The sequence below is a fragment of the Triturus cristatus genome, chromosome 3_1 (assembly GCF_964204655.1).
Source record: "Triturus cristatus chromosome 3_1, aTriCri1.1, whole genome shotgun sequence".
NCBI lineage: Eukaryota > Metazoa > Chordata > Amphibia > Caudata > Salamandridae > Triturus > Triturus cristatus.
This window is the reverse complement of record NC_140583.1, coordinates 581953115-581978375: the sequence shown is the minus strand read 5'-3', so window position 1 is coordinate 581978375 and position 25261 is coordinate 581953115.

Genomic DNA, 25261 nt, shown 5'->3' with positions numbered 1-25261 from the left:
GTTGAGATGACATCAGTGAAAAAAACAACTTTTGTTTTTCCACATCACCTCCATTCCTGGATATCCTCAGAAGGGCAATAAATCAAGACCTTGTAGCAAGTCATTCAACACTCCTAGGATTCTAAATCTTCACTCGCTTTTCTGCAGTTTATATCTGTTTTATACAAATAATAGCATAGTACTAGTATCACTTATGCTTTTCAGAGATGCTGTCTTTTGAGGTTACATTGTAAAGATTACCAAATGGCACCAAGTCCCCAAGGACTCAATACTCCAGCCACACTTTCCTTTTTTATCATAATTACTTTCAGGGGCCGTATAAATGAATATAGCGCACTTTCCCTGTTTGGGCCTTGATGCACCATTCTAAAGGTGTGCCAGACAGGGACAGTTTACTGTATTATAATTAATGTGATGCCCCCAGAGCAGATTCAAAATTGCGCTGCCCTCAGGGTAGCACATTGAAGTGAAATACGGAGCAGCAGTTTAAAAGCTGCTCCATGTTTCACAGTGCAGGATGTATCCTGCCTGCACTTTCAAGAGGAGAGAGAGATCCTCTTGCAGGCAGATGAAGTGAGTGACTGCACTCACCTGCAGGGGGATGCCTGGGATGTCCATGGGACCCCCTTTCTGTTTTCCACAGGTCCACCTTTAGGAGGTGCACTTTCAGGACGGCAACTTTTTGTGGCACCCTGAAAGTAGTACCAGTGCTATCTCAAGAGGTTGTTCCATCATTTGCAGGGGATACTTGCAGCTCTGATAGTGCCGCCCACTTAAGTAGACTTTCAAGCCTGTCTCAGGCCTACCTATGCAGCCTTTGTGTGCAGTTTAAAACTGACATTTCGACCTGGCAAAAATAAACCTATTCCCAGGCCCAAACCTTCCTTTTTAATACATAAAATTCACCCCTAGGGTAGGCCCTGGACAGCCCAGAGGCCAGGGTGCAATGTATTTTAAAAGTTGTACATGTAGTTTTAAGTTTTATATGTCCTTATGCCATCATATAGCAAGTGCTCTAGGGTGCAATGGGCATGGATGCTCACATTTTGTGCATCCCAAAGGCACTTTGGTAATACAGAAGGGAAGGCAGACGCTTTTGTGGGCCCTTCTGTAATACAAATAGTGCTGGTGCACATGTAGAACAAGCGCTATTTCAAGAGAATGTTCCCTCTTTCCCCAAGGAATCTCTTTACCTCTGCACCCGTGCTATATCATGGACGTGGGTGGAAAAGCAAAGAAGATGTCAGGTGGTGCACTGAAAGTGCACAACAAAAAAGTGGAATTCACTCAGTGCACCCCAGATGGAAGTTCTCTGGAGGGGGTTCTATAAACGCTCAAGACATTCCGTTGTAGGAGGGTGCAGTCACCCACTGCACCCATCTGCAAGGGGATCTCTAATTTCTCTTAAAATTGAAGGCTGAAAGGACTGCCACTCTGCTGGATTGCTGCCCTGCTGGGCTACTGCCTTGCTGGGCTGAGCCTTGCTGGATTTCTGCCCTGCTACCTGAGTCAGAGGGATTGGACCTGCATCAGAACCGAGAACTCCCCCTCATGCCAGCACACTGGAGGGGGAAAAGGAGTCCTATGGAGCTGCCAGACATTCACTTGTAGCTAAACAAATAGAAAGAATTATGACTCTGCTAGTGAAAATGTTAATCTCTAGTACTGTATGTCACTATACAAAACAACATTTATTTATATGACTTTAATCACAAGCAAAGGCCACCTCCATGTACCGGACGTGTGTTATCAGACAAACAAACTAATGGTATGTCTACAGAACAAAACAAAACATGTTATTTCATACATCCTACAATAACATAGTACAACACAGATCAAAAACATATAAATGTACTTAATCTCTCTTCCAAACAATTCATCAGTATGGCTGCAATACTCAGTTGTCAGTAGCAGTCCATATCGGAGGTAGCCCGGTACAGATACACACAGGAGGGAACAAAGGGCCCTCGAAAAACATTGTGTATAATAATCTTGAAATAGTTAGACGCTATTACGCTGGCAGAAAGTCCATCTAGTCAAGCCTCTTCAGGACAAGGGAAGAAGAAAAAGAACCCCTGGAACAATACATTCATTCATTCATTAGTCTTTATTGTCGATGTATTTCATAATAAAAGACAGTTACAATACAACGAAAAATATAAACAGAATATATGATAAAAACAAATCCAGATAATCACAATAAAATATAAACATATAAACAGATTTCGGTAAACTAATGCCTCTTGTTTCTAATATACCAAACCCAGGCCAAAAATTTAGCGACAGCAATAGCGACACATTCACTTGAGTCAAAACGCAAAATTTTAAGTGCTTCTGACCCTTGTCTTGTTCCCAAAGTGCGACATAATGGTTTGAGCCATTTAGCCCGAGGGGCAGCGTAGGCAGGGCAAACAAAAAAGATGTGACCAACAGAATCAACACAATCAATACACCAATTACAAGAATCACAAGATACACCCTTCCATTTTTTTGTAAATGAATTAGTCGGAAGAGTGCCAACTCTAAATTGGTGATAGAGTTTCCTGTCTCGAGGCCTGGTGATAGTATCCCAGTAGGCTTCAAGGAGAGGGGATTTTTTTTTATCTAAAAACCTGCCTGTCAAGGACTCAGCAGTAGCTGAAGATAGATGTTTTTGCTGCACCATTGACCAATAAAGGCCTTTAAAATCTTTTTTAGAGGGGAAGGGGTTATTAACCGGGTCGGTCCACAGAATTCCCAACCCCATAGAGTCCAAGAGTTGTCTAACCTGCCTGAACCAAGAAATGTTACCAGCACCCAAGATGGATCGGACATCAAGAAATGCCTTAGCATAAGGGCCTAACTCGGGGACTGTCCATAGTCTCCTCCCGAAGGCCAGTGGCTTGAACCTAGCAATGTCATCAAAAGAGTGACAGCCAAGATCCAACAGGAGCGGTTTCACTGGGGTAGAACAAGGAAGGCCCGTAAGCATTCTGAAAAAATTATATTGTGCCTTAACCAAGGGAGAAAGATCGGCAAAACCCCAAAGTTCGGCACCATAAAGGATCGCCGAATTAATTCTTACATTAAAGATTTAAATGGGGGGGCCTATCATTTTCGATTGGGATTGCTTTTGTTCTTTAACGAGGCAACCAGAAAGCTGGGCAAATTTAAGAGTGAGAACATCAATTTGCGGCCTCCAGTCTAGCTTGTTTTCAAATACTACCCCCAGATAGGTCATAACGTTAGTTCGTTCAAGCAGGTCGTTGTCCATGGAAACATGGCCCTTCACACATCTCCCTTTATTAAAGACCATATATTTGGTTTTAGAGACATTAACAGACAGGTCAAAATCAGAGCAAAAGTTGGTAAATACATTTAAAGCCACCTGTAACCCAGACAAAGTCTGGGAAAGGAGTAGGGTGTCATCAGCAAACATAAGGAGTGGAATTTTAATACCACCCAACGTTGGGGCGTCCGTTGGTGTAGAAGAAAAATACTGGACAACTCTATTAATAAACAATAAAAACAGAGTGGGCGCTAGGACGCACCCCTGTCTGACACCCCTATTGATCCCAAATCTATCAGTAACCTGCCCCTGTTTCCCCCATCGAACTTGCGCGAAGTTTTTATCATGTAGCCTAATGATGATGTTCAAGAGATCAACCGGGATCTCTAGCTCCGCCAATACACTCCGGAGTTTAGTCCTATTGACTAGGTCAAATGCTGACCGAAGATCTACAAATGCAGCATATAAAGTACCACCACACAGATAAACCGTTTTCCAGACAATCAATTGAAACTTGAAAGCCTGGTCGATGGTACTAGTGCAAGGTCTGAAACCGGCTTGCAAAGGAGAGATGATATCCTCCTGCTCAATCCAAGTCTGGATTCTTGCCAGGATCATTCTTGCAATAATTTTTTTAACAGAATCAATAAGACTAATCGGGCGGTAATTCCCCGGGCAGGAGCGGTCTCCTTTCTTGAAGATGGGTAGGATCTCAGCGCCCCTCCAAGAATCTGGAATGGCGGCCCCTCTGGCTATGGCAGTAGCAATATGGGCAATATAGGGCACCCAGTTCCCAGGGTCAGATTTAAAAAGATCCGTGGGAACGCAGTCCATACCCGGTGCCTTGCCACTTGGAACCTTACTCAAAGCCTTTTCAACCTCAGCACAGTCGAAGATTAAAGTCTGGGAGATGGACAGGCCCCTATTTGCTACAGGGACAAACCCCTCAACCTGATATGCATCCGAGAACTGAGATTCAAAGTGCGTCACCCAGGCATCCGGAGGTACATGGTTGGTAGGGACCTGGGTATTCTGTGAATTGCCCCACTTAACAATATGCCAAAACAAGGTTAAGTTCCGATGTTTACTGGCTGCCAAAAGGTCAATCCAGTGATCGTTATCCCACTCTTGTTTGGCCTTGACTTTGACCTTATTATAGTCTTTTCTGGCCAATCTGGTATTAACCGGATCTTTAATAGTGATAGCAAGTTTCAATTTGCTATAAGAATCTCGGCATGCTTTGTTATACCAGGAGGTTGGTTTTCAAATAGGAGATTTCTTAGCCGTGCACGGTTTGGAAAAAAGGGATTTAAGGCCAGAAAATAGGTGTTCATGTATGTGTGTGGCCTCACCAACAACATCCTCTGTGCTCTGGAGAGACTGTAAATCATCCAAAGCAAGGGAAACCTTAGAGCTAATCTCTGATAGCAGTGCACTATCAATAGCAACCTTTTCCCAGCGCACTCGCCGTTGATTATTAAATAAAACGGCTTCAGCAGTCACTATTTCAGAGGGTTTGTTTCTATAAACTGGACAAAGTAAAAAACTCAGAACCAATGGATTATGGTCACTCTCGGGCGGTCGTGCACCACCATATCGCATAGTGTAGACCAAAACTCCACTTTAATTAGGGCATAGTCGATTCTACTCTTACAGCGTCGACCATCAGAAAAGGTCATCTTACCACCTTTGTCAGAGGGGGTCCGTCCATTTGCAGCCCTGAAACCCCGCTCCATACATAAGCCCATCCACTGGGTAGCAGACTCGGTCCATCTCTTGATAGGGGGAAGATCAAGAGGTGGGATGTTTAGGATCGCGTCCACCTCCCATGTGAGTGAATCAGAGGCAAAGAGCAGGGGTTCAAAACAGCAATTTAGGTCACCCACAATTATAACGTTAGAGCTTATATTAACTGTGTCCAAAAACCCATCCAGTTGTGAAAAGGTATTTGTACCACGGCCACCTGGGAGGCCCCTATTATAGACATTTATGATCAAGAATTCGGGTTCTTCATTGTGTAGCAAAGAGATAATTTGTAAGTCAGGGCTGTCAATAACCAATTCTCTAAGGGAATACCCAAGGGTTTGCTTAACCCATATACAAAGGCCGCCAGAAGGACGGCCCCTTGTTCCACAAGAGGCCCCCTTAGAAAAGTTTACATACCCAGAAAGATAGATGGGATCCACAGCCCAAGTTTCCTGAAAAACCAGGATATCATGGGTATTTACCCAGACAGACCAGTCTTCCAAGATTACCTTACTACGAAGACCAGCGACATTCCACGAGACCAGAGATATGGGAGAAGAACTGGTTGGAATAATCCACGAGGAAGCAGGAGCAGGGCCCAAGATGGCTGGTTGGGTTGCAGCGTTGTTAGAGCCCTTACACTCGCTCTCAGGGGAACGGGAATCAATATGAGTGGGGGATGGACCATTTGGTAACACAAGTGTGGGACTGGGAAGCAAGGTACCTGATCCCACATAAGCCCCCCTTAACCCACCCCTCCCTGCTAACCCAGAGGTATCTGGGCCAGGACAGGCCTTACGCACACTACCCAAATTTTTCTTATTTGATTGTAGTCAATCAACCCCTTCTAAGGAATTCAAGGGGGCATAAAAATTGGACAGTGGGAGATGAAAATCAGGTCCTGTCTGTCGATGAGAGCTCCTGTTAACCCTTTCCCAGACAGTAGACATGTCACATGGTAATGCTTGAGAGTTATGTGGGTAAAAGTATGACAAATCCAAAGTGGATATACCTGTGACTCTCAAGATGTTTGGAAAATTACAGATATGGCTCACCACCCTTGGGTCACGAAAATTTATGATCACACAGTCTCCCTCCACTTGTTTGACTCTATTGCCCAACCAACACACCCTACGTACAGTCAAGATTTCAGCCCGTAGTCTAGCAGGTAAAGGCTTATTACCATTTAACCAATGTGTAACTTTGTTCTTCAGCTCACTATGAGACTCTGGCTTTGCCTGAGGGAGCCGAGGAACACCAGCCATTATGACTGTATATGGTTGAGACTCAGGTGGAAGGTTAATACAAGGGAGTTTTTGAAAGGAATCAACACCCTCTAAACTAGGCTTACTGAAAGTGATATTATTCTTGTTGGTGGCAGTATTGGTAATGCAACCTGAATCTTTCGGTGCATCAATACTGACAAGAGGGCGGGGTGCTTCCACAACCTGATCGTTATGAGCAGAAATATTGGAAGGTGCTCTAGGCATATATACATTGGCAGTGGAAACAGGCCCGATTTTATCAACATTATCGAGGATGGGTGGAATCTTAGGGCTAATAGGAGACACAGGGATCTTTTCCAACAAAGACGTGTTGGTGAGCACCATACCCTCTATCTTCTTGAGCGAAGTAGAGAGTCGATTAACTCTCTCAAATAATGGTAGGAGAAGGGATTTAAGTAATTTCTCTACATGTTCGAGAAAACCAGGAGAAGTGGGGTCACCATTAGGTTGGAAGATAGGAGGGTACAATGACCTCGGACTTCCAGTAACCAGGGAGATACTATCAGGCAAAGTGGAATTAGAAACGTCACAAATATTTGCAGATTTAGGCAGTTTGGATACTTTAGACGTTTTAGCACGTTTGCCCTTAGAGGGTGCTCCCATGCGTTTTCTTTTACCCGAAATGAGCCTAGACTTGTGGATCTGAGTCAATGTATCAGTACGTGGTTGCTCAGATGTGGACTGTGGGTGGTTGGGACTAATGTTAGTGGATACACCCCTGGGCTCGGAAATGTTTGTAGTCTCGTGCAATCCATCCAACGAACACTGGGCTGTTGTGTCCAACGTCACTTGTGTGATGCTATGCGGCAAGTTGGAAATTATTTGGGGCTGACTACTTTCGGGAGAAATGGCTGTCATAATGTTACCGAGGGATGAACGTTTAGCAGAAATTTCGAGGGACAATCTTTTTTCTGTTAATAAAATCTCATGTTCAAGAACACGAGCAGCTCTTGTAATGAAATTATCGAGAGTCCCTGTTACTTGGCCCCCTATGCTACCCTGCACCACCTTCCTACCGGACCTTAAGGAAGTCATGCTTAGGGAATGAACAGACAAGCAATAGGGGGAGTAACCAAAAACGATAAAAGTGGACCTCTAAGGAAAATGAGTATATCTAAATTGCAATAAAATATTAATAAGCTAGGTATATGCAACAGCAATAGAATATGGCAATCCACCTAACAGCAGTAAAACAAGTACTCACGATTACACTAATATTTACAACTCGTTAGCATAGACCCAGTTCAGGGGGGTGGCCCGCCCCGTCCTCAACCGTCCACGAACGGCCACAAACGGCCCGCTCTTTGCCCGGTCTTCGCCCCGGTCTGCGACCCGCGCGCGTTCCGCTGGCGCGTTACGGGGATGAATTGATAATAACAGACAACGTCAATAAGGGGGCGGGGTCGGGAAGAGCAACCAGGTGAGGCGGATCAATTTGGCGCAGGGCACCGTGGTCCTCGCAGTCCCAAAGCTGAGCTGAGCAGCAGCCTTCCCCCTATAACAGCGTAGCGTCCGTGTAGGTCTTTTCACTCCGTGGCACACAGCAAAAGTGAAGTTCTATCCAAGTTTTTATGCTGTCAGGGCCAGCGAGCGGCTCCCGCGAAGCGGGGGCCGCGAGGAGTTGAGTAAAGATGGGAGGCGGCAACGGGAAGAGCAACCAGGTGAGGCGGATCAATTTGGCGCAGGGCACCGTGGTCCTCGCAGTCCCAAAGCTGAGCTGAGCAGCAGCCTTCCCCCTATAACAGCGTAGCGTCCGTGTAGGTCTTTTCACTCCTGGAACAATACAATATGCTCTTAACATGATACATCCACACTGGATGCGGAAAATCAAAACACCATGCACCATAGTGTTATGTTTGCGCACTAAACTCAATGTGGGTAATTCTCACACCTTAAACAGACACCACAAACAGTACATCACATCAGTAGATGATCTTCCTAAAATCGGTTGAAGTCACAAAAGCCATTTGTCTTTAGTATCATTTTATTGTGTTGTATTCCAAACGAAGGCTCGTCATTGGTCCAGATTCTTCAACTGTGTTTTCTTGTTGTTGCTCATGAAATGAAGGATGCTTCTTTATGTGCCATGTGACCCCCGCTAAACATGAAGACATTCAAAACATGATCTCAAACCCTTACTCGGATAAAAGCAGATGGAGCATGAATGCAGAGAGAGACAGATCACGAGGTTTTGAGTTCTTGATCATTAAAATTCCTCTCCAGGCCAGAGTGGGCTTCGTGAAAGGACGGCCAAGCCTTCAGGCCCCTGTGGACGGCTCGAACCTTGATGCCTCCCCCTTCTCTGGACACTGAGTGAGATTCTAGGTAGAAATGCATGAATCACCCACCACAATAGCTACGCAGCTGTATATTTATAAGTAAATAGAAAAACTGTATGAGGAATCTGAATGTAGAGATTGTTACAAAAAGGTGGAGTTAGTATCCTGTCTCGGAGTGCCCACTACCATCTGCGCTAGGATTGCTGCAACAATTAATCATGATTTCTAAACTCTTTAATTCCCTGAATTTTGCCACTGTCATCCCTATACCCCGTCCCCACCTTCTAACTGAGCTCCTTCCTGATGCCATCCTGCAGAGTCAGCTATTCCTTCTTTAACCTTTCTGGCCCCCGTCTCCCTGCCAATCAGCTGCCTAAAACTATCCCCTACATAGCACTGGCTCTCCGTTGAATGCAATTTCAGCCTTCTGGGTGGACCACTGCATTCATCCCCATGATACCTATATTCTCCTCTCTCTTTGTGCCTCTTTTCCATATCTCCTCTTCTACTATCTGTTTGGGCACTTTTAGAGAAGCATAAAACAGAACGCAAATTCTCGCCATGAGACACTATAGCACCATGAATGCAGCCTAGTCATCTAGGCCCGATACATCTTTCCTTGGCAGGCTGGTCACTGAAGGGATGGGGGTGGGGACTGAGAATTCTATGTAAGGGAAAGCCAGGCAAACCAAGTCATCAAATTACCCTGCTACAAACAGCTGCCAGCTCACCAGGGACCAGCTGCCTGACACTTTATTTACATTGCTATGCTATGCAAACTAGAATTTGAAAAGAGCACACACCGGCCAACAGAAGCCTTGCAACATTTCAATGGTGTTAACGCTTAAAGGTCGCCTACAGTTGTTTTCTGATTTTCTCTTCCGACCTTTAAGAGTTTTTCTGCTCATCCGTTTAGTACAATGAGCCTGCTTGCGTCACCTAGGTTTTGCAACTGCCAGGTTAATGCCTTTGTGCCTGGAGGCCCTCCCACAACGCCAGCACTCATATGTCAGTTATTACAACATCACGATGACCCTGGGGATACATGTTTCTCATTGGCTGTTCAATTAACATTTTATGGCCTTAGTGCAAGGGTGCCTGCGTTGCAGGGAATTATTGTTTATGTGCAGGAAGGGGCACCTTCCTGCACATGAACAATCAGTAATGTCGATTTGCTACTTCTATGTGTGCTGCATTGTGCATTATTTAATGAATGTTTATGTGCAGGAAGGGACACCTTTCTGCACTTAAACAATTATTAAAGGCGTTTTGCTCTTTTTACGTGTGCCACCAAATGTATTCGCACATAGGAAACACAAAAACAATGAGAAATACTAAAGTATTCCTCCTCTTTGCATTAATCTAATGCCTGCCTTTACTCGCCCCTTCCATGCAGAAAACTGCGTGACAGGGTACAATATTTACAAAGTGGCGTTCATCCGGCCTGCACTAATAAGAGTATGAGTAGCGAAGAATCCTGGGGCATATTATCAACGGCCAGCGATAATTATCGCTGGCCGTTCATAGCGATAGAAAAATTATCGCCAGCTATCGCTGAATATTATCGCCATGATAACGCTATATTTACAACGCATAGCGCTATGCCAATAATATTTTAGCGATAGCGGTGTTTTCAATGGAACATCGCTGGTTTTCCAGCGATGTTCCATTGAAAACAGCGATAACATTGCTGATATGACCCTGTGGTCCTATCAGCATAATCCATATCCCATTAAAAGTATGCCTTAGTCAGGAATTTAACAGGTGTTAAATTCCTGAGTTAAGGCTGAGGTTGCGCGATTTTTTTTTTCGCTGCACCTCCTTGTTAATATCGCGAAGCTGCCTTCACGATATTAACATGTGTTGTTTTCACAGCCACGACTCTTTTGCATCTCATTAGCGATGCGAGGTGAGGCTGTGAAAAAACGGGCTCTGCATCAAGGAAAGACGCGCTAGCGTGTCCTTGATGATATTGTGATATAATTATCGCCGCTTTTCGCCCAAAAACGGACGCTAAAGCAGTGATAATTATATTGCCAGCCCTTGCTAATATGCCCCCCTGTTGGGGAAATGATGAGTATCAAATTAACCCCAAAATTCAGTTTTTTAAATTAAGAAATGTCCAATTGATGCAGTGTTTGGCCAAGTTGCTAGGACAGAAAGCTTTCCACGACCCTAATCCGTCGCAAACCTTTTTCCACAACAGGATTCTTCGTTACCAATACCAGTACTAGTACACATGGATGCTTATCTCTTATTAGGACACTGTGCTTTTCCAACTTCAGATCTAAGTTCAACCATATACAATTTGGCCCCGTAGGAAGCCTATGGTCAGGCTAAACACGTTGGCTGTGCTTGTCTGTATTTTCTGAAGAGGAACAGAATAAAAAGAAAAACACAAGCAAAAAGACCGACTTGGCTTCTTTGTTCTCTGCACAACTCTTTGTTTCCATGTTTGAACTATCGTCGCCCCTCATTTTCTGTTGGAAAGTGTCACCGCAGCTGTTGTGGAATATATATATATACCGCAGATAGAAAAAAGCATTGCGACCCTTCAGCATGTTGATTGTGCTATAGTTCAAAGGGCTAGAGCTTCCCCCTTTTGGCCAATATCCCCCATTATTGAAATTCATAGGGTCTAGGTGCGGCCCTCTATGGGGCCGAATTCTGGGGTTTAGAAAACCTGACAGAACTAACTTGGGCTGAAAATAAATTCATGAGAGCCATTATGAACCTCCCAGTGAATACACCACTCCTGCCACTTAGACTAGATCTTGGTCTAAAATCTATTAACCATTATGCCATTTTTAGGTCAATCCTGTTTTGGATCAGGGTGTGGATAAGCAAAACACAGGTGCCCCAGAGGAAGGCTTTGGTAGAGTTGATTGCTCTGCATAATCAAACAGGCCGCATTAAGTGGTTTAGTAAGATCAAGGTATGGTTTACAAAAATTGGGATGGTGCAACTCTGGGAAGACCCAGGGTCTATGACTAAACTTATGATCCCTTTAATCAAAAAAAGGTTCTGGGAACTAATGGTCTCAGAAAGGGTTGACCGGTTTGCACATGGCACTTTGACTGCGGGGTTTTTAAATACCAAAGGAATATTTGTGTTTGAAGGGTTTCTGGATGATATTGAACCGCCTCAGGCTCGAGCTTTGTATGTCCAGTTTAGATACGGAACCCTTCCTTTGAATGCATTGAAGAGTTCATGGGGAAACCTGTCTGTTAATTCATTGTGCCCTTTGTACCATATTTCACCTGAAACCACTGAGCAATTTTTCTTCTGCTGTTCCTTTTACGCTGAACTTAGGAAAACTTGCCTGGCCCCTGTATGTCACTTTTTATCTTTTAATTGTCCTTTGAAAGCCATGGGTATATTTAAGTCAGATACCACAAGCTGGTTGGTATTTGCTGTTTCAAGGTTTTAATTTTTGCATGGTGGAAAAGGTCAAACTTGTTCCTGTGTTGTAGCACTGTTAATATAATTTCAACCAGACTCAGTGGTATGCTGTTCAGACGCAGGCTAAATTTTTATGGCAAATGTAGAAGATTGTTTTATGTATTATATAAATCACTTTTAATGGTTTTTATTCTGCCGTATTTTTTTAATGGTATATTGATTTTGTACTGTATTTTAAGCTGTGAATGATCATATTTTTGATCGATTAAATAAATAATAATAATAAAGAAATATATATATATATTCACACACTCATATATGTATGATGTGTGTGTGTGTGTGTATATATAAATATATGTACACACACTCATATGTGTATGTGTGTGTATATATATATATATAAATCTGGTTACCACTCGAAGGTGGATCCAGGCACCAAACAGAGAGACGGACAACTTGAATATGCTGTTTCTGCTTGCCATGATGGCATTTATTATTTCATTTCAAAGTGCAGCTTGGACATAACGTGTTTAGGCCAACGCAGTGGCCTTGATCACATGACTTGGCTTGGCTTCTTTGTTCTCTGCACAACTCTTTGTTTACATGTTTCAATTATCGTCGCCCCTCATTTTCTGTTGGAAAGTGGTACCACAGCTGTTGTGGAATATATATATATATATATATATCCAAAGTCCCGCCTCAGTGTGCGTTCCTCACTGCCCCAGTGGGCAATGCAGAAATGCATGATGGGTTTAGCAGTTCACAATTTAGTTAATCCCCTAGTGGGTGCTCCCGTACCTCTCAATGAACTGCTAATACCATCATGCATTTCTGCATTGCCCACTGGGGCAGTGAGGAACGCACACTGAGGCGGGACTTTGGATATAAGAAGCAGGTGTTTCACAATGTGTCTGCCGTTTCCTCTGCATTTGCCTGTGAAAAAGGATAGTGTGATATCCGAAATGCGTCTGGCATATTTATTAGATCGGGATTGGAGACTGAATCCAGTGCAGTCCTCGAATTAAAAGGTGTCATATATATATATTTGCCATGCTTGCTAAATGAAAAATGAAAGGTGCTTAAAAATGTCTTTACTCAAGTCAAGTCAAGTCAAAACAGCTTTATTCGGTGTAAAATGTACAACCATAAAAGTTACTTATAATATCAAAAAATCAATTAGTACAATATACAAGTTTATCATTTTTCGATCATATACAATTGGTTTTTGTAGGGGTATGAATGGATCATTATTAAATGTAAACATATTTAAGAGTCAGGGACGAAAGTATGCAAATTAAAAAAGTTTTCCAAATATCACACAATAATTTTATAAAAATTTTAGTGCTTCAAAACATTCTATAAACATTATTAAATACAGCAATAAATATAGTATATCCTATATGCAAATCAACGGACGATATACAAAGTTGCATATTATACAAATTCATTAAGATAATTTACATCAAATTTAACATCCTTACTTACAAAGAAATACAATAAATTCAAGACAGAGTAGACTATGTGCAAACAAGTGCATAATGTGCAAGGATGCATATTAAACCCACTTCACTGGGGTAGCTAGAATCATTCTACAGATTTCGTATCTACACTTGTTAATAACGCAGCTAGTTACTCTCGTCAGGTTTCTCATATAGTAATGCGTCTAAATGTGCTAGATTCTTTCTTTTCCTAACCGCTCTTACTATAAAGTGAATTACAGTGTGCACGGTCTTCATGTTATCCAGGCTACATAGAAAGTTAAAAGCATTTTTATAATTATAGAGCCTATTTGTTAGGAAAAGTGTTTTTTAAACATATTTCCGAATATCGCTATACAAGGTGCAGAATAATATATAATGTAGCGTGGACTGGATTTTTTTTCCATTACATTGGCAATTTGGTAAGTTATAAGACCACTTTTCTTTATCAAGGAATGCGGTTATATAGTGTAATGTGCCAAATCTAAGCCTTGTTAGATAATATCTGTGTTGGGTATTTCTTACCGTTGTAAGGTAAGTCTGTATACCCAGCACAGAGGGGAATTCACAATAGGTGGTAACACTATGGGGTCTATTACGGCGGCGGGCGGACAGTCCCTGGGAAATGGGACCACCGCTATGTGTGCGGCAGTCCTGCATGTGCCATCAGGATGCGCCTGCCACAGTGGCAGGCGCATTCCGCATTATTTGCATTGCGGCAGGCGGTGCTGTCAGCAGCACCCGTGAAATACAAAAAAGGCATTTGTGCATTTGCATGCACAACGTGACAGGCACCGCGCAGTGCCCCCAGCTGAGGAATCCGCATGCCCGTTGCCGCCACGGAAAGGCTGTTTCCCGCTCACATTGTAATATGGATGGCCATGTCTAGCAGACACTGCCACCATATTCAACCCTTTTCGCCCGGTCGACTCGTCCACTGGGCAGAAAAGAGGCGGACGGTCTTCCCGTCCACCGCGGTACCCCCCGCCATCATAATATGGCGGGGGAATAGGGAGGCTGGCGGGGCATGATGTTGGGTGGATCGCCACTGCCATGCGGGCAGTGGCGATCCGCCCGACATCATAATAGATCCCTATGTTTTTGTCTGGCATCATTAGTTCTCTCACGGTCGCTGGCAGAGATATATCTTAACTTCAAATAATTTTTTATTATTTCTTGGATAGATACCGGATCCCCTTTATCATAGTCTATCATACAATATGTTAGTAAGTTATGGATATACTCTAGCCATGGGATTTGTTTTTCAATGGTCAAGGGCCAGGCAATCCTTTATTGGATCTGTGGTGAATTTTGTCTCTTCTTTCACCCACAACCCTCGCCAGACTCCAGAGTCCTGCTATATTGATAGTATCACTTATGTACGATACAGACAATTCTTTGTGTACAATATAATTGGCTGTTGATTTTGGAACCACCAGCACTCTTTTTAAAAACTTTTTTCTTGTATTTGTAGGGCAGTGGTGTTTGCTCTCCCCCATATTGCAGCCCCATAACAAGCACCAGTTACACACTTAGTTCCGTACAAAGCGACTATCTCCCTAACATTTTTATTTCCAATTTTAGCTGAAAATCTAAAGATTCCCTCAGTGATTCTTAAAAATTTCAAATTACATGAATCAATGTGAGGTTTCCAGCTGCCCTTTCTATTGAAAAGAAGGCCCAAATAAGAAAAGGTTGGGACTCTACCTAAAACTACTCCTCCCACATGGTGTTGTCAGTTTGATGTTTCCACATGTCATGACAAAAGTTTTAGTGAGGTTAAGCTGCAAATCCTTTTCTGACATGTACTGTGCAAATTTCTCAATTAGACATTGTAGTCCGTTCGCTGTCCTTGATAAAAGGACAGCATCGTCGGCATAGAGTAATAATGGGGTAGTACGTCTACCTACTTTTAGGCTATCTACATTTTGCTTCTGTAAAAATGGGTCCACATTATTGATATATAGAGAGAACAACAGTGGTGCCAGTACACAAACAATGGCGTATTCCTCTTGTAACCCTAAAATCCTGTGTACATTCGCCCTTCGTTCCAAATTAAACTCTTGAAGTTAAAAAGGTATAGATCTGGGGTAATATATAACAATGTCATTTGGTGCTCCTAGCTCTTTTATGGTTTGCCACAATTTGGCGTGATTAACGAGGTCGAACGCACTTGTGAGGTCTACAAAACAAAGATGTAGAACTCCCTCCTTAGCTAAAGTATATTTTCCTATTAGGAGCTCCAAGTTTGAAACACTGTTCTACTGTTCTGATACCTCGTCTGAACCCATACTGGGCTTCTGAGAGAATATTATTCTCATTAACCTATTCTTCTAACCTCCCCAGGAGAATTCTTCCCATTAACTTTGAGGTTGAGTCCAGAAGGGAAATGGGGCGGTAGCAGTTTGTCTTCCCTCTGTCTCCCTTTTTAAAAATGGATACAATAATACTTTGTGCCCATGATGCAGGTAGGACCCCTCCTATAGCAGCATTACAAACTTTCAATAAAATAGGGGTCTAGAAATCCATGTCACTTTTAAAAACATCAATGGGTACCCCATCTGGTCCTGCAGCTTTACCGCTAGCATTTTTGTGGAGGGTGGTTTTAATTTCCACTGATGTAATTGGCAGGGATTTTACAGGTTCAACTAGTATAAAATTGCTAATATTTATTATAGTGACACTAGCAGCATCTGTATTAAAAATACACTCAAAATGTGTAATCCAATCTTCTGGGGGTACGGCAATTTCTATTTTCGGGGTTGCATTATCTTTAAAAAATGGGTGATCAATTGTATGCCAAAATAGAACATCATTTCTAGTTTCTGCCACCTGAATTAGACTCGACCAAGCATACTCCCGGATCTCACTTTTCCTTTGATTTAATGTTCCTTTATAATTTTTCCACAGGGTGCCTATTTTGGCACAGTCCCTTGGTTTTAGTTTAAGAGCTGTTTTTAAATCCCTATTTAGCCTAGAGTATTCTCTTTTGAACCATCTAGGGTTATTAATACGTACCGTTTTCTTCTTTTTGAGGGTTAAATCACCCGCTATTTTGGTAATGATATTGCTGAAGGCAATTATAATATCTATAGAGGAGCTATTCATGCAGATGTCAATATCCTTTTGTTTTTTCCCTCTTAAATTATTCCAAAAAATGGTTGGATCTACTCCTGACCATTTAATGGATACTCCATTATTTCCTTGGAGTTTTACGTCTGTATGTGTAGTCTTACCCCTGGGTTGATGAGCCAGGCCAAGTCTCAGCGTCAATATTAGTGGATGATGGTCACTAAGCAGATTTTCACTAATTTTTTCCACCAAACCTTTGCACTTTGCTGACGCTATAAGGTGATTAATATTTGATGATACTCTCTCCCCTGCATAAGTATCAATGTCATTTTCACCCTCTGAGTTTCCCAACTCCAAAATTACTAGATTATATTTAGAAATAATGTTATTTATTGCTTCCACGTATGGACCGTGTGGAAAATGAGGGATTCGATCACCAAAACAGTCACTATAGCCACATTGTTCTCCCACTAAAATATCACAAATTTCACAATTAAAATCGCCCCCCAAATAAGTATATACTCCCCTCCCAATTCCTTTACAAAGTGATCTAAATCAACCTCTAGGTCTTAGATTACCTTTTGTCTAGTACTATCGAAAATATTATTATAAAAATTAATCAAAACAATTGTCTGTTTCCCTTCCGAATATAGATGTATCAGCTGGTAATATTGTGACTTGACGTTAACATCCTTCACTATCAGGGGCGCAGTAACTGCTATTAACGTTGCTAAGCCTCCTTTTGCTCTCCCTCTTCTAGAGGGACTGGCATTAGTGCAATTTACTTTAAAACCATTTATAAAAAAGGGCTCAGTATTCCATGTATCCTGTAGCATAAATACAGCACACCTCTCTATAGATGTATTCCATTCATCATTATTTATCTTATTTTTAATTCCTGCTACGTTCGAAGACATAATATTCGAGGACCTATGGGCTTGTGTAATTGGACGGCTCAAAACCACATCTTCCAGATCCCAAGTGAGGGTACCTGAGGTATTATCTTTGTCATCAGCTATTAGTTCGTGTTGATCCTCACTAAATAATTGGGATCACAAAATACCATCTAACTTTGCAGAGCTGTTAAAAACGTTATCCTTAATGTGAACTACTGTATCACATCGGTCCTCCATAGCTATTTGTACACTCAAACAGCCATCTAGCTTATTTACCTTTACATTGACATCAAGCTCATTTGCAGGGGGATTGTGCTCTGACCATCTATCAGAAACTATTTCTTTATTTTCCCTGAGTCAATCAATCTCACTACAAGATCTAAGTAATTCATACCTATTGTAAGTAGGGATATTTAAAATCGGTCTGCGCACATTAAAACTATTGGCCTTTGTATTTATATAGCTTGGCCTATAAAAATAGCCCAATGGGACAGCACTTATATATTAGAATAATATATATTAGAATTAGTTTCCATCGCATTATTTGCAAATATTTCCATCAAGTCATCTACCAACTCTCTACTACGAAAGTTCACCACTACACAGTCTCCTGCACATTGTTTCCTAGAGCTACCCACCCAATTCACTCGCCTCAACATTATAATGTTTCGTTGTAATACAATAATGTCGGTGTTCGTATTTACGGTAAGCCAGTGAGTCACTTGCTTTTTTAGTTTCTTGTAGGATTCATGGGTCTTATTTTCCAACTTGGGCACATTTTTATGAATGATGACATAAGGTGTCACCTGGGGCGGAAGATGTAAAAGTTCATCTGCAGTGTTACCTAAATTCATGGTGCTATTTGGTTTCTCCATTTTATTAATTTCTTTTGTTGCCTTAGGAGGAGTTTTGTGATCAGTAGCCGACTTTTGGGTTTGGATAGATGGTATGCTGTCCCATAATGGAAGCTTGGTAGGAACCATTCCTTGTTTAATGTGGGTTACGATTCTGGTACCGCCATTCTCCTTTGGCCTAATTAGTGGATTATTATCTGCAGTACGTAATCGCGGATTTTTCGTTCAATACTTTCTAATTTTGAATGTACTTTTTAAAATAATGTCTCAAAGTTACGTATCCCTTGTAAACTCTTAAATGCGTGAGCCTCTCCCTGTGGCGTTCCATCAGGTTTGCCACCTTTCTTTACCTTCTGCTTTGGTCCAGGTTTCACAACCTTGCTTTCCTTGGAACATTTCTTTGTTTTTGCCAGTTGTTTAGTTTTTTTCTCTAGTGGGGAGACTAGTGCTGTATTATCGGGCAATTCTGTGATCTCCAGTGTCGATGTTAACCCCTTCAGTGCCCATGACGAGATAGTCTCGTCATGGAGCGCGGTTGCGCTGTGCCCATGACGAGACTATCTCGTCATGAACCCCGCCCGCTAATTCAACGCCCGGCACAGAGCGGGGAAAGGGCGGGGCACAGAAGGGGTTAAGATGCAGTGATTGTCCCTACTATTTGGCATCTCCTCTTTGTTTGCAGTATTATCGACTGGCACTATCTCTGACTCTAGCGCCTTCTCTTTACCTGTTGTCTCTTGTATTATTAGGTCTTAACTAACCTCTGATACTGGTGTTGAGACCATCAGGGCAGCATCCAACGCGGTTTTAGTCACTGCCAATTGTTCCTTCACAAGGACGATCTCATTATCAATCATCCCACTGCTGATTTTAAATATTTCGTGATAGGCATATTATCAGAATATGACTTTCACAGGGATTGTGGTTGCTTCCTCTTACCCATTTTTACAACGTGGGGAGTGGGGAATGGCACAGTTATAGCAATAAAGTTGAAATATCACCTTCCCAGTCTCTTACTTGGAATTCTTTGGCACAACCAAGAGGGGTGGCCCAGCCCTGCTTCCTCCTGCCGCCGACGGGCACAGACGGGCCCGCCCTTGGCCCAGGCTTTGCCCGGACGCGCCCCGGGCACGCCCTCGCACGTCCTGCACTGCGGGAGCCCTGGCCGTTATTTGAGCGCCTCCTGGCGCTCTCCTCAACATCGGCGGCGTGTGCGCCACAAGAGATGCAGGGAAATGCAGTTCTTCTGTTTCCCCCGCAAACTGGCAGTCAGCACTCTAGGCCGGTAATTGGTAATCCGGCGAAACCAGTGGGCAAAAGCAGCAGCAGCAGAGTTCAAAGGCTCCCCTTTCTTTACTCATTTGCACATACTGTTCCTGTTTCTATTTTTGCACAAGATCCCACCTGCTTTCAAAAACAGTATTTGTTTGGAAATCCTATAGGGTGAAGACCAAGCAAAATTAACATCTGATTTCTCCTTCTCCACATATATGCCCCTTTGTGAAAGAGGAATACAAGAGTAGCTACTGATTTTGAAAAAATCTAAGTATCAAACGGGGGAGGGAGCATTGTAATTCACTAATCACTTTTGTAGAGTAATTTTAATTTAAAAATCAAAACTTTTGATATTTTGCTGTTGTCCAGAGGCAGTTCCTCCGCTATGGCAGAGGAGCGTCGCCCCACTGCTTTTAAGCAGTGCAGCATTAAAGTAAACATAAAATAATAATAACTTCTTGTTATTATCATTTTATGTTTCTGTGCTGCTTTGCGAGCGGGCGGGTGGGCAGGGCTGCTCTGCTCTCAGAGCAGGGCAGGGGAGGAGTGTTTTGCCAACTCCTAGGTGCACATGACTGTTTGGCCGGCCCTCTCGGGCCGCCCAAAACAGTCATGCACACTTTCCCTGTTCTCCATGCAGGCTGCATTAAAGCCCGCATGGAGAACATGCTCAGGCCCCTATTTCCTGGCTGAGCATTGAAACAGGATGGTTAGGGGAGCCTGAGTGCTTACCAATCACAATCACTGCATTGTAGCGTTTTGATTGGTCAGGGGAGCCTGACTTTGCCTGCTGTTCCTCGAGCCAAGACGAGGAGAGCAAGAGCAGAGCCTGGCGGCAAGGTAAGTGTTTTTATTTTTTATATTGTGCAAAATCCCCCGCCCCACCCCCCGTGTGCCCTCCGCCTCTGCCACGCTATCGCGAACCATGCTGGCCGCCACTGATGTTGCCATGTAACTACAGGGGGAACAAGGGACAGAAATTACGCTTGTGCTTCAAAATAAAAGTGCCCCCTTAGCAAAACAGATAGTTAAAAGAAAAAAGTGTCTCACATTTGCAAATCAGGGTGGATTTCAACCAGTGAGGACACGCATGATTTCAAAGGTTTTAGAGACTCCATGCATATGTGCTTGCTGCAGGCAATACTTGTGGTAATGTCTGAGAAATCGAAAGTAAAAACAGGCCCACCAGACTATAAAAAAGGCCCAGGAATAGCCCAAAAAATAAACCATCCCACTCACTCAAACAAGGGCACTGCCAGATTGTCCTATTGACCAGTCTGACATTGTGTGCCTGTTTTGTTTTGTCATCGAGACAACACAGCAGATGACACCACAACTGCCTTTTCCTCGCAGTAGCAAAAGAATTTACAAAGTGAGTTGAGAAGGTTATGGGAAAGGAGGTGGGAAGAAATACAAGCATTGGCAAAGCCAATCAGTCTGTCCTATGTGTCCTATTGACTTTGCCAGTGCCTTGCAATTAAACAGTTTTTTTTTGCTGATGCTGTAGCATTAGCAAAAACAAAAAAAGAAATTAAGCAATTATGTACATGCATATGAGTATGTGGCATCATAACATCATTCACAAGGCGCATGCATGCATGATAGCATATGTGTACGTCTTTTTTCTACTGATCCAAGATCAGAAACATCACTTTTAGGGGTAAATAGTTTTTTTTATTGCTTTTGTAAAAGTGCATCTGTATTTTGTAATTTTTTGTATTTTGAGAGATTTGTAAAGCGCATTATACCCGTGGATGTCAAAGCGCTAGCGGAGTGAGGACCATAACTAGCATTGTGGAAAAGATAAAGGCCAGGTCATCAGCTGTTTGCGAAAGGCAGCATGGGAGGAAAGACTAGCAATATGGGTGGGAAGAGTATTCCATAGCTTGGCAGAAGCTACCTGAAAAGATCGTCCCCCCACCTGGCTTTATGAAAACTCAGTATCTCAACCTTTCTGAGAGAGGCAGACCTTAGTTGTCTATTAGGGGTGTACCAGTGGAAAGCCATGTGCAGGTGCATTGGGCCCTGATGGAAGAAAGCAGTGTGAACTAGAAAGAGAGCTCTGAAACTCACACTCTTCCTGACCAGCAGCCGGTGCAGGGGGCGAATGCCCTCTCTGACTGACAAGTGTTTGGGATTATCCAGGACAATCTGAGTAGCCACATTCTGGATAGTCTGAAGTTTGTTAAGCGTAGATATATTAATATTTAAATACAGAAAATTGCAGTAGTCAATGCATGAAGTAATAAGTGCAATGACCACTGCTAATCTAAGCTCGTTTGGAATAAAACAAAAGTCCTTTCTTAGAGTTTCGATGATGTAAAAACATGAGCTCCCTGTCCTTTATGCCTGAATGTCGAAGAAAAGAGAGGTATGCAGTACACCCCTACATTTATTTATTTATTTATTTTCTGTCCGCAGTGCTATGATATTCCTCTAATGTAGCTTTCAATTGTTCCTGCGTTTGGGAGTGATCACTGATTAAAGTCTGCTTCCAGCTTAACCGGTGTAGTTTCGAGTAGGGCCAACCTATTTCTAATAGATCGAAGCACCCCTGCATGTTTTGTGCTAGTCACCCCATGAATAAAAACCTTAAATGTTCCCAGACTGTTGAGAATGTGTCAACTGAGCCTATATTGGTGTGGAATGGCACCAGTGAGTTCCGCTTTAAAAACTGAATCGAGCAGAGAGTAAGGCAGAAAACGCCACACGAATGGGGGGGGTCGTCGCGACGGCACTGCGATTTCTAGCAGAATGGGCGAGTGATCAGAGAAAGTGCAGGCTAGAATAGTGCAGTTCTGAACCTGAGCCATCCTGGAGGCCAAAATGAACCGGTAGTCAATGCTTGTGTATATGTCGTGATACGCTTTATAATGAGTGTACCCTCCCTGGTGCGAAGATCTGGCTCTCCACACATCTACCATATGCAGCTGCAATGTAACGTCCATTATTGCTTTAACAGCAGCTGAGGGGGCTCTGAGAGCACCCTTAGAGTGATCCAGGGTGGGATGAAGGACACAGTTAAAATCCCCAACCCAGAAAATCGGTAGTGCGCCACAGTCCTTGGTAAGTGCTGAGAGTGATAACTCTCGTCGTAATTAGGACCGGAAGAGTTAACTATGAGAAAATGTGTCACTCCATCGTAACATCTGGTGATAATATACCTGCCAGCTTGGTCAGTGACACATTGCTCCAGTTGAAAACCAGATTTGTGGTTCACCCATGTAAGTACTCCTCTAGAGTGCGAGGAGAACCCAGCGGAATGAGACACCCTCGCCAATGAATTAGTTTTGAGGAATGTGCTGCCTGGTTGCAAATTAGTTTCCTGCAGCAATGCGAGGTCTATGTCCCTCTATTTTAGGAAGGCAATTATGTTGCGCAGTTTCCTGTGGTCATGGAGACCCTTGACATTCCATGTCAGGAGCTTCAGACTGTGGGTGTGACCTTGTTTTACATTATGTTGTGGCATGCAGTGTACACTTGTCTATGTAGGTATGTGTCCGTGAGTAACACTTTGTGTATGACGGTCATCCAAGGCAATACCATTCCCATTTCCCATGCCAATAACGAAACGATACGAATCCCTCCTCCCACGCTTTGCGTAACCCAACTCTGCAAAGTCAAATTCCCATCCCTCCCTGAAAACACAAAACAATAAAACTCAAACATCAAAGAATCAATACACCACCGGCCCTTGTGGTGGTCTCCATGAGAAAGTGCGTGTTACGCATTGGGGCAGATGTTGCCAAGCAACCCAACATTTGGCCTTCTCTACTCCCGGCCACCATACCATAAGGCACTGGACTCCTTTTGCAGGAAATTAGCGGCGAGTCAATGTACTAAGCGTCACTTGGATGTGCCAAGTGGCTCAGGGCGATAAACGAATATTCCCCGCCCATGAACAAAAAGGTAGTTAACCCCAGCTGATTGCCAACACTACAAGAACATAACAATAGCAAAATATTTCACGGGTTCTAATAAGTACTTCGTAAGGAGTGACACATCATTTTCTCCAGATTAGTCATTCTCATCTAGGCCGCCAGATGCGCCTGCAGCTTGTGTGTCCCTCTCTCTTGGACTTGTCGACGCGCCTGCCTTGCCCCATTCTTTGAGGGCCTTTTGAAGGGATCGAGGGTCTGTAAAGATCTGTTGCCTGCCGTCTCATCGCAGCCTAAGTCGCGCCGGATAAAGCATTGCATATTCAATGTTCAGCTCACGCAGTTTACGCTTCGCAGGTGCATATTGCCTCCTGGCCTCTTGTACTTTCAGGGTAAAATCAGGGAACAGGGAGTGGCTTGAGTCTTCATAGTGCAGTGAGCCTAGCTCCCTGGCTTTGCGCAGAGCTGCGTCCCTGTCTCTGTAATTTAAAAGTTTAGCAATGGTAGGACGTGGGTTGGGGCTCGTTTCGGGTGGACGAAGAGTTGTATGTACATTTATAGTTTCCGGAAATTTAACCTTTTTCTATTACCACTTTCACTCTTATAGTTTTTTAGATGTTTTTCTTGCTTGTTCACCCTCTTTTGTTCCTTTGACTGACCTTATGTTCTAAGTGGTGTAACTAATTAATAATGATTGTCCTTCTTTTGGCAGAATATCCAGACTCGAGGCAGATATAGATGGAAGAGTAGCCACTGTCTTAGAAGTTAAGAGCACGGGAAAAAGCCTTCTCCTTATCAGTAATGCCACTTAGAAGTGAATTAGAAACCTATGGAATGTGGTCATGTCAGGTGGAAACATTTAACGCACATCAATGGGCTATAGGTGAACAAATGAAAGCACATTTTAAAAGTTTGGTGTATACTTCATCTGTTTGATGACTATAGGGTACTATCCCCTCAAGAAAGAAGGGAGTTGGTTATGGACTTGGATGTTTAAGGTACTATATCATGATCTGTACTAATCAATAGGATAAGAATATAGATTGTGTTCTTTGGGGATTGCATTGATAAAAAGGATGAAATTAAGGGTACTACACCCTAATTGGATCAGAGCAACCATGTTGATAATACAACATACTAGAATGTATCAATGATGGAAAGGAAACTTATGTAGTATGGTTGACCATAACAATAAAGTTCATCCATAATGAACTGATGAACCGGCACTTGATAAAGTTGCTATTCTGTAAAATAACACTCCTAGGCAACAATTGGTCAAGTAAATGATGAGACCTATTCCAACATACTTATGATTATATAGACTCAGTGTACATGAAATTCTTATTAAAAACTTAATTTTATTGATGCAATATCATATATTGATATTCTAAAAGAATTGTTTCATAAACATATAAAACTGAATTACAACAATGCAACGTACTTTCTACTATGGAGCAACTCTAATGTATACAATAAACAAACATGTATAAAGGGCAGAACTAGACAATAGTTATAAATGAATTTATAACCAAACACTAAACAGACACATACAAATACATCACAGTTTACAAAACAGTGGCTAATTGATAATTTTTCTTATCTTCTATGCGAATTTCGGTGTGCTGAACGCATTCTTAAGGAAACCCACAATGATTCCTAAACAAACAAAAAATATGCAGTGATGTGCACTGAGTCTTTGATGAAAACATCTTAATATATACAACGTAACATATAAGCCTATATACCATTGTGTCTAAAATGGCCAAAGAAAAGAGCTAAACAGTGACTCGAGAGGTTTAGAGAAAAATGGCAAAAAAGGAGGAGAAA